The sequence below is a fragment of the Notechis scutatus genome, unplaced genomic scaffold, assembly GCF_049901735.1.
Source record: "Notechis scutatus isolate UNSWTSFEM ecotype Mainland unplaced genomic scaffold, rNotScu1.2 NSCUSCF54, whole genome shotgun sequence".
Lineage (NCBI taxonomy): Eukaryota > Metazoa > Chordata > Lepidosauria > Squamata > Elapidae > Notechis > Notechis scutatus.
The window spans coordinates 131,172-148,997 of record NW_028263162.1 but is presented as its reverse complement, the minus strand read 5'-3'; the positions used below and the strand labels follow the sequence as shown (position 1 = coordinate 148,997).

Sequence of the window (17,826 nt, the reverse complement as noted above, 5' to 3'; positions counted from 1 at the left end):
GAATGTGTTTGTGTCTCCCTCAAAGCTGTGGCTGGGCCAAGCCAGCAAGCTCTCCTTAGTGCTCTTCGCTACTTCTTTCATTTCTTCCTTTTTCGAATCCAGACTGGCTGAACAACGATTGCCAGACCGTGGTGGAAGCGTCCATTTGGGCGGCCCTCCTCCTCCTCCTCCTCCTCCTCCTCCTCTTCCTCCTCCTCTCACACCCAGCAGCTGTGGATGGATCAGGAGGGTGCAGTTGGGTGGGGAGATGCTCGCTCCTCAAGTGAGCAGCCACCCACCCCATACCAGGTTTTGCTGTGCTTTGGCATTTGCTTGAGAAGCATCTCCCTGTGCGCATGCACCCTCCCGTCCCCACCACAACCGCCGGTTATGAGAGGAGGAGGAGGAGGAAAAGGAGGAGGAGGAGGAGGAGGAGGAGGAGGAGGAGGAGGAGGAGGAGGAGGAGGAGGAGGAGGAGGAGGAGGAGGAGGATCGCTTCCACCGTGGTCTGGCAATTGTTCAGCCAGTCTGGATTCCAAAAAGAAGAAATGAAAGAAGTAACGAAGAGCACCAAGGAGAGCTTGCTGGCTTGGCCCAGCCGTGGCTTTGAGGGACACACAAACACAAACACACACACAGAGTGGGGGAGAGAGAGGGGAAGATAGGGACCCGGCTGCTTCCCTATCGCCCACCATCAGCCTCACCTTCTTAGGCCAGGCGAGGGAGGGGAGGATGAGGGGCAGGGCCAACCGCTTCATCAAGGTGAAGAGGGGGCGACCAAGCACAGGCGAGTAGAAACCTGGGAACGGTGGCTCCTAAAGGGCTTTGAGGTCGGATGGCCTGGAGCGGCCGAGATCCAAGTGAGAATTGCATCAAAGGTTCACCTGATCGCCCACTTTTTTGATGTTGGCTTTACGGAGCTGTGGATTGAGGCATGAGCTCACATGCAACAGCAATGCCTTTAACTGTGCTCACTTGTATGTGTCCAAATAATCCGGCGAAGACACCGGAGGAGTCACCCAGGTAGACCTGCCCCCTCCACAGTCCCCCTCCTGCAGAAAGTGGCTATTCCCTGAGCTAAGAAGGCAAGGAGCTGCGGCTTGACTCACCCAATTCCTAGGACTACCCCAATGGTCCCAATTCTTCTAGGAGAGGCCAGCTCCACCTGGCAATCCCCCTTTCCCTCGGTGCTCTGACTTCCCGTGGCCCGCCTCCAGCCTGAACACCAGGTCGGACCACTAAAAGGCCATTTCCCTGCTTCTCAATGGTGCTCCTGTACCAGCCACTGCAGGACCCTCCACCTCCTTCCCCAAATTCTCCCTCAACTTCAAAATGACAATGCCTGTTGCCTACATGGGTGCAACTGGGTGGGCGTGGCAGGGCCAACCAGGGGTGATTATTCTGGGTCCAACAAAGGGGCTGCGTGCAGGAGAGGGAAGGGATGGTAGGCAAATGGGCCATGCTCTCTGGTCTCCCTCCCCCACACCTCTGCCTCACCACCGGCAGGGTCCAGCAGCTGCGTGAATCCCAGCTAATCCCATGTGGAGAGGCTCATGTTCTCCTGCTGCTGGGAAAGCAAGAGAGTTTTTCCCGGCACAGCGAAAAAGTTTGCAACTTCCTCTCCAATGGGGAAACGGGCGGCAGAGAAGTAGCCAGCTTGAATCCTGTTTCTCTCTGCCACCTGGAGCTGTGCCGGAAAAGACTCTCTTGCTCTCCCAGCAGTAGGAGAACATGAGCCTCTCCACATGTCTTTCAGTACAGCGAAATGTAGCTCTGGTCCCCACCAGTCTGCCTCTCACACCCCACCTGGATTCTCCGCAGCTGCTGGGCCTTATCGGGTGGTTGTTTAAAAATTTATACAATGGCACCACTTCTGGATGAATTGAAAATGGAACTGAAAAAGTATAAAGAAGATGCACAAGAAGGGAAGGGTTCTTTTGGCTTCGTTTTTCAATTCTTAGAAATGGAGATTTGGAACTATGAGAAACAACAAGAAACGACTGCAAAAAAAGAAGACTGGGACAAAGAAGAAGCCATCTTTAATGAACAAGAAATTTTATGTGGGGAAGAAAAAGGAAAGGGGGGAAAGAGAATGGAGAATTTAAGACTTAAAAAAACAACTAAAGAAAAGAAAAATAATTCGAAAAATAAGTATAATATTGGAATGCAACAGAAAAGGGGAATAAAGAAGAGAGAAATAGAGGTAGAGAGACAAGGGGGTGAAAAGGGGAGAGAGAAGAAGAGAGGGAAGAAGGAAAGGATAAGAAGTTACAAAGGACCGGAACAAGATATAGAGAAACAGGACCTATTTAGAGATCATGGGTGAAAATCTAACTGAAAAAGGGATTCTGTAAAGGTACATAAGATTGTATTGTTATATTAGTAATAGAAATAACTTTAGAAAACAACGTATGATTAAAATGAGGGATAAAATAGTGTAATTTAGTGAAATGTTTGTGAATAAAATAAGTGAAATAAAATAAATGAGAAAATTGAATTAGGAAGGAACGGGAACATTTTAATTAGTTAATGTTTTATAAAATATAAGTGAAGGGGAGGGGAATTAATTATGGAAAGCTTATAATTGTTCCCATAGAAGTATGATATTTAATTGAAAAGTAATGTTAAAGAAGTTAAGATTTTAATGAATATTAATATTAATGATAGAATTGAATTGGAATGGAATGTGTTGTTTTAATTATATACATTTATATTTTTTTCTTTGTTTTAAGAATACAGTGTGTATTTTAAGAATGTACCAAGCAGAATCCGAATGGAAGTTATGTATTATATTGAATGTTACAACTTTAGGGAAAAGATATAAAGGCGTGATACTCCAATCAGTAACTACAGGAGAAATTTTGTTTAATGAGAAAAGATAATAGATAATTGAAACAGGACAGCCAAAAAATATAAATACAATGATTTGAATTGAGATGAGATAATTACAATAAAATTGAGAAAATTAAAAGAGGGGAGAAGCCATGCAGAAAATGTAAAATAGTAATAAGATATGGAATAGAATATAAAAATGAGCATGAACCTGAATTTGTGTCTGTACGAAGAATGTAACCCGGGATTACGCTACTTTCAAAAAAGATGTTTTATTTGTATTTTTTTTTCTCTTTGTGAAAACTCAAATAAAATTTACACACACACAAAAAAAGAACTGACTGGGCATGGAGGGGAGGGGCCAGTTAGTGGTGCGATTTGCCGGTTCTCCGAACTGCGCAGAATCATAACAACCAGTTCTATAGAACTGGACAGAACCAGTACAATCCCACCACTGGTTCCATCTCTCCAGACTTTTCTATTTAATAAAGTCCTTTTTTTTTTTGGCAATGTGAGATGCTAAAAGCAAAAGAGAGGAACTAAAGGAAGAATCTTCCAGAAGTTATATTTCCAACCATTTGGAAATAGTGAGAGATTTTGTATTTACTTAAGTGAAGACCAGGGGCTAATATCTAAAATCTTGTCTAATATCCATTTTTACCTCCATTTTCTATAGACGGAGAGTCCTAACACATTTCCTTTGCCAATCTTGTTTTTTTCCTGCTCAGTCCTTTCCTCAGTCTGAATGTGTGTAAAGTTGTCGTCCTGGATTTGTCAAGAGGGCTCAAGAAGGAGAGCCAGTTTGCTGTTATGACTGCGTTCCTTGTCCGGAGGGGACCTTCTCCATTCAGAAAGGTGGGTGACACCAGAGGAAAATGGGAGGCCTGGTGGAACTGGATCCATCCAGAGCATTGTCATGAAAGTGTGAATTAAAACACACTTTTAAGCTTAATTGGTTTCTGGTTTATTTCCGAAATGCCTCATTTCTTATCTAAACAGAAGAGCAAAAAGACTGTGAAGGAAGGGCTGGATAGACAGAGGTGGCTGTGGCAGATTGGACAAGCTTTACTACTGCCAGAGAAAATATTTCTTCTTTTTAGCTTGGATGTGTCCTTCCTTCCACATTTACTTCTCTAGGAACACCTGAGTTCCTTGAAACACAAGGAATGGTTTTAGGTCCACCTCCTGAGAGGATTGCAATGCAGTCTACATGGGTTCCCTTTGCTGATGTACGAGATACACAATGTGGTGGCATGGATAGTGATGCCTGTATGTTTCTGCACCCGTATCACCACTGCTCCAATGGCCATTCCAAATTATTTGCAACAGTCACTTGATCTGCCAGCCACCTCTGGGGCAAGTATGACAAGAATTGCCATCTTGCACGTAAGTTTCTCTAGAAAGATTAATTGATTCATTATTTTCCTTTAGTAATGGAGTTTCCTATCAATATTCTGAACATTACAAAGGAAATCGTTCAAGTCCAAAGCTTCCCTCAATTTCATAGCCTATCAAAAATATATTGCTCCTGATAATCACTTGTTCCCAAAGAAGGACAATGCAAAGGACAAAGAAATATGGGGTTGTTGTTTTTTTCTCAGATACAGAAAAATGCACCAAATGTCCGGATGATAAATTCCCAAATAAAAAAAGAGTCCAATGTATCCCCAAAGTGATAACCTTCCTGTCTTATGAAGAACTTCTGGGCATCATCCTGGCTTCTTTTGCCCTATTCTTGTTCCTAACCACAGGCCTTGTTTTAATCGTCTTCATTAAATACCGAGAAACTCCCCTTGTCAAAGCCAACAACCGGGACCTCTCCTACATCCTCCTGGTCTCCCTCCTGCTTTGCTTCTTGTCGTCTTCTCTTTTCATTGGTCAACCAAGGAAAGCCACCTGCCTTCTCCGACAAACGGTCTTCAGCATCATCTTCTCAGTTGCCGTTTCTTCTCTCTTGGCCAAAACCATCACGGTGGTGCTTGCCTTCCTGGCCACAAAACCAGGAAACCGAGCGAAGAGATGGTTGGGGAAGAGTTTGGCCAACTCCATCATCCTTTCTTGTTCTGCTGCCCAAATTCTCATTTGCTCCATCTGGCTGGGAGTTTCTCCCCCCTTCCCTGACTCTGACCTCCACTCCCAGCCTGGAGAGATCATCCTGCAATGCAACGAAGGGGCTGTTGTCATGTTCTACGTCACCCTCAGCTACATGGGCTTCCTGGCTGCCATCTGCTTCACAGTGGCTTTCCTGGCAAGGAATCTGCCCGGGGCCTTCAACGAAGCCAAGTTGATCACCTTCAGCATGCTGGTCTTCTGCAGTGTCTGGGTGACTTTTGTGCCCACCTATCTGAGCACCAAAGGGAAATACATGGTGGCTGTGCAGGTCTTCTCCATCCTGTCCTCCAGTGCTGGTTTGGTGGGCTGCATCTTCATCCCCAAGTGTTACATTATCCTTCTGAGGCCAGAGCTGAACACAAAAGAGCATCTCACAGCCAGAACAAATGTAAAAACATGAGATATAGCATCATTATGATAGTGGAAGAATTGTTCATGTTTCTTTTATTTGATTTCCATTTAGATAGTATGCAGGAGTCAAAGAAAATGATATCTGTATGTTTCAAAATGGGGAATTTTTGAATGACTGGAATTCTTGTAGTTCCCTCCCCTTTCAATAAATATTGCTAAAGAGACCTCTGTAAAATTCAGAGGAATTCAGCTGTTCAGCAACAGATACTGAACATGACACCTTATAAAAAATGATTGGTGTACTTGTTCCAACTGACAGCAGCTAAACATGTGGGTGGGTGTGAGAGAATGAGTAGGAAAAGAGGTCAGGAGGAAGCTGTGGGAACCAAACACCAGCCTGTTTGCCTGATCCTCTCCCTAAAAATGCTGGAATGATGGGAAATGCCATGTTTTTATTTTATTAAATTATTTTATTAAATTATTAAGGACTATATTAAATAGAAAAGTCTGGAGAGATGGAACCAGGGGTGAGATTCTACTGGTTCTGTCCATTCTATAGAACCGGTTGTTATGATTCTGCGCAGTTCAGAGAACCAGCAAATCGCACCACTGGCTGGCCCTGCCCCTCTTCTCCCGCCCCTCCCCTCTGTGCCCAGTCAGTCCTTATCGTGCATGCGCAGCTTCGCCTGCAGCCTGCTTTTGCCCACTTGCCAGGCTAGCCATTGCTGCATGCCTTCTGCTGTGGCCCTGCCTGATCTCCCTGGGTGAGTGAGGTTCTACTAGCTCCGGAGCCCAGTCGCCAACCTGCCACTGCCGGTCACTTTTACCCCTCCCACTTGTCTTTTGCTGCCACCACCTGCCACCCTAACCCCCAGCAGGGAAGGCCCAGCAGCTGCGATGAATCCAGGCGGGGGGAGAGATGCAGACTGGTGGGGACCTGAGCTACATTTAGCTGTACTTGAAGACATGTGGAGAGGCTCGAGTTCTCCTACTGCTGGGAGAGCAAGAGAGTCTTTCCTGGCACAGTTCCGGGTGGCAGAGAGAAACAGGATTCAAGCGGGCTGCTTCTCTGACACCCAGAGCTGCCCATTTTCCTATTGGAGGGGAAGTTGCAAACTTTTCACTGTGCTGGGAAAGACTCTCTTGCTTTCCCAGCATCAGGAGAACATGAGCCTCTCCACCTGTCCTCCGGTACAGCGAAATTTAGCTGGGATTCACCGCAGCTGCTGGACCGTGCCGGTGGGGGACATAGGTGTGGGGGGACAACCAGGGAGCATGGCTCATCTGCCTGCCATCCCTTCCCTCTCCTGATCGCAGCCCCTTTGTTGGTCCCCGAACAATCACCCCTGGATGGCCCTGCCACACCCATCCCATCGCACCCATGTCGGCAACAGGCTTCATTATTTTGAATGATTTGGGAAAGTGTCCACTGATCCATTCTGTGAACCATCTATGATTTAGTATCTCCTTCAAGCTGGTGAGAAACCCAGAAGGGCTGGGTTTCACTAAGAGCTCCAGGTTTGTTTGCTCCTTGTGCCCAAACTAGCAAAGAACAAGGGAATTCTGTTGACCAGGGCCTGAATTCAGATGAATTTGAATCATGATTGGGTGGAGGTCCTTTTGGTCCCATTGGAGAGAAGCTTCGTCCTACTTGGGGAAAAGTGTCCCCTGAAAGGGTAGGTTCATAGTTGGGGAGGTTCTTAAAGACAGCAGACCTGGTCAGACTTATCCATGCCTCTCTTTTACACACACACACACACACACACACACACACACACACACACAAAGTGGGTGGGGGGAGAGGGGAAGATAGGGAAAGAGGCAGAGAGAGAGACAGACAGAGAGAAACAGAGAGGGGAGAAAGAGAGAGAGAAAGAGAGGGAATGAGAGAGGAAGAGAGAGACAAGAAAGAAAAGAGAAAGAGAAAGAAAGAAAAGAGAGAAAGGAAGCAAAAGGAAGACAAGGGATAGACAAAGAAAGGGAGAGATGGAAGAAAGGAACAAAGAAAGAAAAATAAAGAAAGGGGGAGAATGGAGAAAGTGAATGAGATATATGAATGGATAGATAAATACATGGAAGGAGGGAGGGAGGGAAAGAGAAAAAAGGGAGAGGAAGGAAGGACACAAACCCTGGCTTCAGAAGACTCTTTGAAGCAAGACTCTTCCTAAGCAATTGGCCACGAAGCGAGGACCTGGTCATTAAGTGAGGACCACTTAAACTTGGGTTGCCAGCCACATGTTCACATGGCCACACCCAACCCAGTCACATGACCCCCTAGCCATGCCCACCCCATCACATGACCACCTAGCCACTCCCACCCAGTCACATTACCAATAAGCCACACCCACAAATTAGGCCACACCCACAGAACCGGTTGTTAATAAATTTGAATCCCACCCCTGAAACTCAGCCCCCCTCCCACCTTTGCTAATGGACCATTACTCTGGCCTAGGCCAGTTTATTTTACATAACAAAGATCTACTCCAGGTAAAGCTATATAGGAATTGCCCAAAGCCATCACCATCCTCCAGCGAGGATCAACCAAGCCTGGGACTCAGGACAGCCTACAGAATTGCCCCTGCATGGGTCCATGGGAGCCTGACAACCAATCACAATACAAGCTCAAATACAAATCCCAACAGAGGGCATCAAACAACTCTCAGCATCTCAGCCCTTCTTTCCTCAACCAAGGCATGTGCTCCTGTCCACCATTAAACCATCTTCCAAGCAGTGACCATGTTTCCAGCGTCTTTCTTCCCCACTTGGAACTGAACCCACAAGGAGATTTCTTCTAACAGAGGCTAGACAGAAACTTCAGATCTGCTCCCTGTTATTCCTGAGCGTCAGACAGGAGCAATTAGATGGTGCAAATCTCTTGACCATTTGTAGCACAAGAAGGTTGAGATGTTCCCCTCCTTCTCCTTTGGGTTCCTTCTCCAAAGGATCTCAGATTAATGGATCCCTATTGGGACCCCATACCTGCCATGGCTGCAGCCTCGGAGCCCCCAACCTCTTTTCTCCCTCCTTCCTTCCCCTCCTCGATCTGGAGGAATAGGCAGCATTCATGACCTAGGCCAAAGTCTGAATGATACTGTAGCGATGACGGTCATTTATGATCTGTTTCCTTTTCCTTTTTTCCTGGGTCTCCAGTGAGGCTTTCTGGGTGCATCTTCTGTTGCCTTTGACAGAAAAGACGTGCTTGGAAAGGGAACAGCGGAAATAATGATCTTGAAACTGATCTTCCACAAAGAAGTAGGGTTCAAAGGCAGCATCCGTTGGCCCTTTTTTTGGCAGATAATCAAAGTTCCAAATACTATGGATGTATTTGAGAAGTCTGTGCTTCTTTATTTTATACCATGCAAAATTTGTGAGGATCCAGACTTTCCCTTCAATGGGTCCTGGCAAATGCATAAGTGCTTCATGTAAAGGAAAAATTCTGTCCCAGAGGGAATCATATTCCATGAAGTGGACAAAGACATTGACTTGTCTCCACTTAGAAAGGGCCTCCCTGAGGGGTGCTGTTTGTCCAGTTGCTGAGAATCGATGTGATATAACCACACAAATTCCATTCCTGACAAGCATCGGAGGAAAAGTCCTCATGAAATCCTCTCCCTTCTCTTTTTCTGAAGCAAAGAGGCCAATCAGGGTCCATCTGAAATGGAGGAGCAGCCGGACGATTGCTGGGTAGTGGAATCCTTCTTTGGGGAGCAATGGGTGGAAAAAGGGGAATCTCCTTTTATCACTCAGAGCCTCTGAAGCAATCTGAAAAAGTAATGAAGAATAATATGTTATAATGGGGTCCAGATCAACTCCAAAATATTAGTTATTGACAAACCCAATTTTGTTCTGATAAACATATTAGAATTGTTTGTTCCTTAGTCACGGTTTAAATATTTAAGACAGTTAAATATTTAACAAGATTGTCTATAAAAATGGAATGCAAAATCATATTAAATAAAAAACAATTAAAATGCAATGTAAATTTCTGTGTCACCCCTACAATTCCAACTATTAGATTCAAAGTAGCAGATGTCAGATAACATGTTTGGATCTAAGATATAGGGCAGTATTATATGCTATTTTTGAGTACTGAAACCTCTTTCTCAGCTTCTATGTCCCAAATTTTTTGTGGAGCAATTTTTCAGCTTTTTCTCAAGATGTACAAGAGACTAAGAGACCACAACTCCTAACACAAATTGTCAGTTGTACAATTCAATAAAGCTTTAATTAAAATTTTGTCTGTTTTGGGACTCTGCCTGTGTCAGTGTGTGCTCCCTTCAAGATCCAAGAAAGAAATACTCAGACTCCATGGGTTAGAGCAAAGTTATCCTTTTACTGGAAATCAAAGTGGAAGCTACAGGTTTAATTCCGAATCTGAGAAATTGGCGCGCAGATCACATATACAAAGGAATGGAATTGTTCCCACCCCCCAAAGTCCAAATGACTCTTCCAATTAAAAGTTCTGAATATGATCATGTGGGCATCTTCAGGTGGTGATGATGCCTCTGTCCGTTGACCTTGACATATTTTGATAAAACTTCACAGCTGCGCAAAAGAGGATAGAAACTAGCGAAGAAATGGAAAGTTAAAAACAAGAATTCATACACCCCCTCCCCTTGCTACCCAGAGCAAAGGAATGCAAAACACATCCAGGTCTCTTCCCTTCCAAGTCCTCCCTCCCCCCGTTGCAAATGACAGCCGAAAGGAATAGCATAGCATAGCAGCAGAGAAGATGTAGTAGATAGGATGTCTTGAGGCTGAGATATCTTGAGGCTGACATTTGGACCCCCTAGAAAAAGGACATTAGTCCCTGTAAGAGAGAATAACATAAAAATATGTTAACGATTGCATACATTTCTATGGTTTATCAGGGTACTTTGCATAAAAGTTCTTGAGCAGTTCAGGAGCCCTAATGTCTTTCTCATTTACCCACTCGGCATAGGATGGAGGAAAATGTTTCCAAGCTACAAGATATTGGAGATGACCCCTCCATTTTCGAGAGTCTAAAATCTCTTTAATCTCGAAATGTTGTTCACCCTCAATCAACAACGGTACAGGGGGATCGGTCTGGGTCAGTCTCAATGTACAAGTATGCTCGGGTTTCAACAAACTAACATGGAAAACTGGATGAATACGACGAAGAGTTTTTGGTAGAGTCAACTGAACAGTCACCGGATTCACAATCCGCTCAATAGGGAAAGGGCCCACATACTTGGGACCCAACTTCTTCGATTTCTGGGTGGTCTGTAAATATTTAGTTGAGAGGAACACTTTGTCGCCTACTTGATAAGACTTCTGTGGGGTTCTCTTCCGGTCGGCAAATTTCTTATGAGACTGGTGCGCCTCGTCCAAAGCTTTACGAGCGACCGGCCAATTGAGTTGAAGTTGAGATATCCAGTCGTCCAACGACTGGACATTGGGTCTTTCACGAGGAAGTTCAGGTATGGGCACAAAATCTTGCCCCGTGGCCACTTTGAAGGGGGTAAACCCAGTACTGCTGTGGACAGAGTTGTTATATGCCACCTCCGCAAAAGGCAGTAGATCTGCCCAGTTGTCCTGCTGATAGTTTATGTAACATCTGAGATATTGCTCCAGCACCCCGTTAGTTCTCTCACAGGCCCCATTAGTTTGGGGATGGTGGGCGAAGCTTAAGCCCTGGGTGGAGCCTATTAACTTCAAAAATTCCCTCCAGAAGTTCGAGGTAAATTGGACCCCTCGATCAGAAACTACACGCTCAGGAACACCATGCAGTCTATAGACATGTATAATGAACAATCTGGCCAACGACTTCGCCGAGGGAATCTTGGAGCAAGGTATGAAGTGTGCTTGTTTGGAGAACAAATCGGTCACCACCCAGATGACCGTGTGCCCAGTACTCTCAGGTAAGTCTACTATAAAGTCCATGGAGATTTCCTTCCAAGGAGCAGTTGGCCTAGCCACATTTTGCAACAGAGCTGGTCGTTTACCAGGTCTTTTGGCTGAGGCACAAACTGGACAGCTCACTACATAAGTCTCAATGTCCTTTTTCAACGAAGGCCACCAGAACTGCCGTTTCACCAGGTGTAGGGTCTTCACAAACCCAAAATGACCAGCTGCCTTGGAGTCATGAGTTTGTTGTAACACTTGGCTTCTCAGGGTTTGTGGTACGTACAATTTTGCACCTACCCAGGCTAAACCATCTCGAACGGTGCACTTATTCGCATTTGCCAGGAACCACTCATCCGTTTTCAAGGCTTCCTTAAATCGTTCCATCAGGTCACTGGACAAATCCCTCTCTTGCTTCCTCTTTTGTGCTCTAGTAACCACTGGGGCAGCCAGCTGTGTGGTTGACATGATCGGCCTTATCATTTCTTTACGAACACTGTTGTATTGAGGCATTCTAGATAAAGCATCTGCCATAAAAAAATTTCCTCCTGGTATGTACTTCAAAGAGAAATTGAATCGCTTGAAATACTGAGCCCACCTAACTTGCTTAGGGGATAACTTCCGAGGTGTTTTTAAGGCCTCCAGATTCTTATGGTCAGTCCATACCTCAAATGGGTGCTTCGCTCCTTCCAAGAAATGCCTCCAAGTTAGTAGGGCCCAATGGACTGCAAAAGCTTCCTTCTCCCAAACAGCCCATCTCCTTTCAGTGTCAGTCAACTTACGGGAGGTATAGGCGCAAGGTTGTAGTGTCCCCTTCTCGTTTAATTGAAGTAAGACCGCCCCCACAGCCACATCGCTTGCATCAGCTTGGATCACAAAAGGGGCATCCATGTCTGGGTGTTTCAGCAGTGATTCTGCAGCAAATAGTCTTTTTAGCTTTTCAAAAGCGGCTTGGCATTCCATGGACCAATTCAATGGTTGGCTGGGCTTTGGTTTCGTTTCCCCCTTTGTCTTTAGGAGGTTGGTGATGGGCATGGCTATTTTAGCAAAAGACGGGATGAATTGCCGGTAAAAGTTAGCAAATCCAAGGAAACTTTGAAGCTGTTTTCGGGTTCTCGGTGGGGCCCAGTCCAATACGGCTCGCACCTTCTCTGGGTCCATCTCAATGCGCTCGGGTGAGATACAATATCCCAGGTAGTCGATTTTTTTTTGATGGAACTCACATTTGGACAGTTTGGCGTACAATTTGGCAGCCCGCAGTTTGTGCAGCACGGAGCGTACCAGTTTCACATGTTCGTCTCTAGTCTCCGTGTAGATAAGTATATCATCAAGGTAGACCAGAACTCCCTTGTATAAATGTTCGTGGAGCACTTGATTGATCATTTGCATGAAAACGGCTGGTGCCCCCTGTAGGCCGAAAGGGAGAACATTGAACTGGAAACAACCCATCGGGCAGTTGAACGCAGTTTTCCACTCATCTTCCTCTTTAATTCGGATTCGGTAGTACGCCTCCCTCAAGTCCAACTTCGTGAAAATCTTCCCTTTGGCCAGGTGGGCTAACATGTCCTTCATCAGAGGGAGGGGGTACACGTTCTCCACAGACACCGCGTTTAGGTTTCGGTAGTCCACCACCAAGCGTTTGGAGCCATCTTTCTTCTCGCGGAACAACACAGGGGCCGCCACTCGAGGTCTAGCGGGTTCGATGAAACCACGTTTCAAGTTCTTGTCGATAAACGAGCTCAATTCCTCCAACTCCCGTGGTGTCATCGAATACAGCTTCGGTTTTGGGAGTGTCACCCCCGGTAGAAATTCAACACTACAATCGGTCGACCGATGAGGAGGGAGCTCCTCAGAGGCCTCTTCGCTAAACACCTCTCTTAGGTCCCAGTATTCCTTCGGGATTTTCTCCTCCCCCTCCACGCGTTCGGCACCTGCGGAAGCTGTCTCAGCCGGGCGTTGAAACTTCGGATGGGATTGCTCTTCCCCTTCTGGATGGGATTGCTCCTCCCCTTCCGGTTGCTGATTGGTGTGGACCTGTATCCACCCCTCTCTCCAATTCACATGGGGATTCCACTTCCGAAGCCAGGGCAATCCCAATATTAGAGGCTGTTCCATCTCAAGGGCCACAATAAAACACAGGGTCTCGCTGTGAGTTCCCATGGTCATCTCTAGGGGTTCCGTTATGAAATGTGCAGGGCAACCTCCCGCCTCAGATCCATCCAGTTGGCAAAAGGATATGGGCGTTCTTAAAGTTCTCAGTCCGATGCCCATGCCCCTGAGTACTTTCATGCTAATCACGCACCTCATGCACCCCGAGTCCAATAATGCCAACATCTCCCCCTCGGTCCCTGAGGTGGGCACCCTTAACTTTATTGGGATGGTCATGGGCCCTTGGTTAGGACTTACCGGGACGTCATCTTCCGAGTCGGTCTCACTCTCATCGAGGGGAGTCGGAGGTCCCAGCTCCTCTCCCGCCGGAGGGGCGACCTCTACAACCTCCTCTATCTTTAGCCTGGTTTCGCGAGGCTTGGCTGGGGGGTTTTCGGGCTTCCTCCCTGGCCCCCGCACTCCCTTTGGATCCAGCTTGACCCGGCAATCCGCAATCCGGTAGCCCTCCTTCCCACAACAAAACATGCAGTGGATTTGGCTCTTGCCACCACCCCTCGGGGTCTCTTGGAGACGCGGGGGAGCAGTTTGCTCCATACGGGGCCTCCTCTGTGTCTGCTTCGGGCTAGATCTATTTCCACTTCTTCAGCTAGCAAGTACCACAACTGCAGATCATATGGATCCCTTCTGGAGATGCACATGTGGTATATATCTTCATTTAAGCCATCTTTGTAGGCTTCTATCAGGGCCCCCTGGGACCAGCCTCGGATGTGGTATGCCAGCTGTCTGAACTCTTGGGTGTAGTCAGCAACTGATCTCCCCCCTTGAGTTATGGTTTTCATTCTGATCCTGGCCCTTCTCTCCGCTAGAGGGTCCTCAAACCTCCTCCTCAATGCAGTCATGAAAACATTGAGGTTCCGCAGTTGGGGGGAGTTATCATTATACAAAGTCACCACCCAGTCTGCTGCCATCCCCTCCAGGGTTCTGGTAACACATCTCACTTTGGCTGCTTCAGAGGTGAAATCCCTTTCATATTCTGCCATATAGCTCCTGACTTGTACCAGGAAAAACCCCAAACCCTTGGGATTTCCTCCAAACTTCACATCTAATGGGGGCAGGTTGCATCTCCCAGGGATCACACCTATTGCTGGGGCTCCCTGGGCGGCAGCTGGCTGCTGCGCTGGCGTAGGCTGGGCTAGGGGGGTGAGGGCAGCCCGACTTCCCCAGGCTGAACTCGCTCCCCCTTCCCCCTCATACCTTGGAGCCATGCCGGGCTTCTCAGAAGCATCCATAAGGAATTTCCCGGCTTGATCCAGCCTGCATTCCATCTCCTCCCTCTCTTGCCACAGCCGTTCCCTCGCACCTCTTCAACTTACAGTGATCCCAGGAGGGGGGGTCTTCAGGGTCTCTCCATCCAACCCCTAACGACCATCTGGGCATCTCGGCTGGGGTTTCTTCCAGAGTCAGGTCGGCCAGCAGGTCGGCGGCTGGCATCTCTGGTAGCAGCATCGGCTGCCCCCCCACAGCTCCCTGGTCATCTTCATAGCTGGCTGGAGATGATATGATGTGAAACCCCCTCGGAAGAAAAGTTGATATTTTCTCCGGGTGGGCTGATGGGGAGATTCTGAATAATGTCAGTGTGTGCTCCCTTCAAGATCCAAGAAAGAAATACTCAGACTCCATGGGTTAGAGCAAAGTTATCCTTTTACTGGAAATCAAAGTGGAAGCTACAGGTTTAATTCCGAATCTGAGAAATTGTCGCTGTCAGCCTCAAGATATCTTCTGCATCCTAACTATAATATTTTCTGTATCCTAACTATTGCATCTTCTCTGCTCCTATGCCATACTATTTCTTTCGGCTGTCATTAGCAACGGAGGGAGGGGGGAACTTGGAGGGGAAGAAAGCTGGAGGTGTTTTGCATTCCTTTGCTGTGGGTAGCAAGGGGAGGGGGATATGAATTCTTGTCTTTAACTTTCCATTTCTTGGCTAGCTTCTATCCCCTTTGCGCAGCTGCAAACTTTTATCAAAATATGTCAAGGTCAACGGACAGAAGCCTCATCACCACCTGAAGATGGCCACATGAGCGTATTCAGAACTTTTAATTGGAAGAGTCATTTGGACTTTGGGGGGTGGGAACATTTCCATTCCTTTGTATATGTGATCTGCGTGCCAATTCCTCAGATTCGGAATTAAATCTGTAGCTTCCGCTTTATTTTTCAGTAAAAGGGTAACTTTGCTCTAACCCATGGAGTCTGAGTATTTCTTTCTTGGATTGTGAAGGGAGCACAGACTGACAGCGCTTATAAAATTCATGTCTTTTGATGAGGCATGAAATGGTTGGTGCATAATGGGCTCGCAGTAATTTGTCTAGGTCCGACCACGCCATTTTCTTCACATCGTGGGGTGATGCCAATGCCTTTGCCATCTTGAACACTGCGGGCCCACAGTGGGTGAGGAAAAAGGCTCTCTTCCTATTTTTGGATATTCCTTGGAGCTCGTTCCCTTCTAGGAACATGAGGAATCGGTCGATGTAAGATTCCCAGTCTTCCGTTGCTGGGTTGAATGGTGCGGGTGGTGAGTTGTTGCCAGCCATTTTGTCTCGCTCGGTCCTAGTTGCCACGTGCTCAACTGGTCTCCTTTGTCTCAGTATCCCACCTTCGTCGCCAGTGTTGCATTGTGGGAAATAACGACTCAAGACCCAGTTGATCCCTTGTTCTTTTTATTTCCTCTAGAACTGAACAACCACGGAACCGCGGCAGCCTTCTTTATAGCGGGCTGCTCGCGGCTCGCGACCAATGATGGCTCTTCGAATTTCCCGCCGTCAGGACACCAATCCAAGGTGAGTATGCAAATATGTAACAAGATGGGTGGCCAGTAAATTGAATGGATGGATGGATGGATAGATATTTAGATATTTAGATATTTAGATAGATAGATAGATAGATAGATAGATAGATAGATAGATAGATAGATAGATAGATAGATAGATAGATAGATAGATAGATAGATAGATAGATAGAGATGGATGGGTAGATATAGATTGATGATAGATAGAGAGATAGAGATATAGATATGGATGGATAAATAGATATAGAGATAGATAGATAGATAGATAGATAGATAGATAGATAGATAGATAGATAGATAGATAGATAGATATGCATAGGTAGGTATAGATAGATGATAGAAATAGATAGATAGATAGAGATAGATATGGATGCTTAAATAGATATAGAGTATAGAGATAGATAGATAGATAGATAGATAGATAGATAGATAGATAGATAGATAGATAGAGAGAGAGAGAGAGAGAGAGGGATAGGGATGGATGGGTAGATATAGATTGATGATAGATAGAGATAGATAGATAGAGATAGATATGGATGGATAAATAGATATACAGAGAGACAGACAGATAGATAGATACCGTGTTTCTCCAACCATACGGCCTCCACCAATAGGCCCAGCATGATTTCTAGGCATGAGGTGAAATTAAGCCCCACCCCCAAAATTTAGGCCTATTTAAACTATACGTTTCCCCGCAATTTCTCACATTGTTCGATAGAACTACACAAGGTGAAGAGAAATGGGGGGGAAGGGCAGGGGTGTGGGGGCAGAAAACTTGCCTTTAGGAGTGCCCTGCAGGTAGCCTAGGCTAGAATACCCTGATCTATCGATAGAACATCAGTCGATAGAAGCTCCCCAAAGGCAGAGTCTCCAGTCGCTTCAGGGCGAGGCATGGCTGCCCGTGTCCCCTCGCCATTAGGCAGTGTCTTTCGGGCGATGGAAGCTCCCCAAGGGCAGTCACCAGCCACTTCGATCGGCTGGTGGAAGTGGCCTTGGGGCGAGCACACACACACACTCCCCTCGCCACGAGGCCGCTTCTATTGGCCGACGAAAGCTCCCCAAAGGCAGAGTCCCCAGCCCCTTCAGGGCATGGCGTGGCTGCCCATGTCCTCTCACCATTAGGCAGTATCTTTCGGGTGATGGAAGCCCCGAGGCCGCTTCTACTGGCCGATTGAAGTGGCTGGTGACTGCCCTTGGGGAGCTTCCATCGCCCGAAAGACACTGCCTAATGGCGAGAGGACACGGGCAGCCATGCCTCGCCCCCAAGCGGCTGGGGACTCTGCCTTCGAGGAGCTTTTGTCGGTCGATAGAAATGGCCTCGTGGAGAGGTACATGCGTATGGGCCGCTCTAGGCGGGGGAGGAAATTAAGTCACCCCTGAAAAGACGGCCTAGCCGTTTCTTCGGGGGTCAAAAAAAAATAAGGCCCAGCCTTATTTTGTGAGAAAAATGGTAGATAGATGACAGATAGATCGATGATAGACAGACAGACAGATAGAGATAGATAGATAGATAGATAGATAGATAGATAGATAGATAGATAGATAGATAGATAGATAGATAGATAGATAGATAGATAGATAGATAGATAGATGATAGAGATAGATAGATGGAAGAGATAGATCGATCAATAGATAGATAGATAGATAGATAGATAGATAGATAGATAGATAGAAAGAAAGAAAGAAAGAAAGAAAGAAAGAAAGAAAGAAAGAAAGAAAGAAAGAAAGAAAGA

General features: G+C 46.5%; 1 long non-coding RNA gene across 1 annotated transcript in view; it reads right to left on the bottom strand.

Moving 5' to 3' along the window:
- The window catches only part of LOC148128476 (uncharacterized), a 32,055-nt gene that overhangs the window by 3,979 nt on the left and 10,250 nt on the right, over positions 1–17,826 (bottom strand). The gene's annotated exons all lie outside the window — the stretch shown is intronic.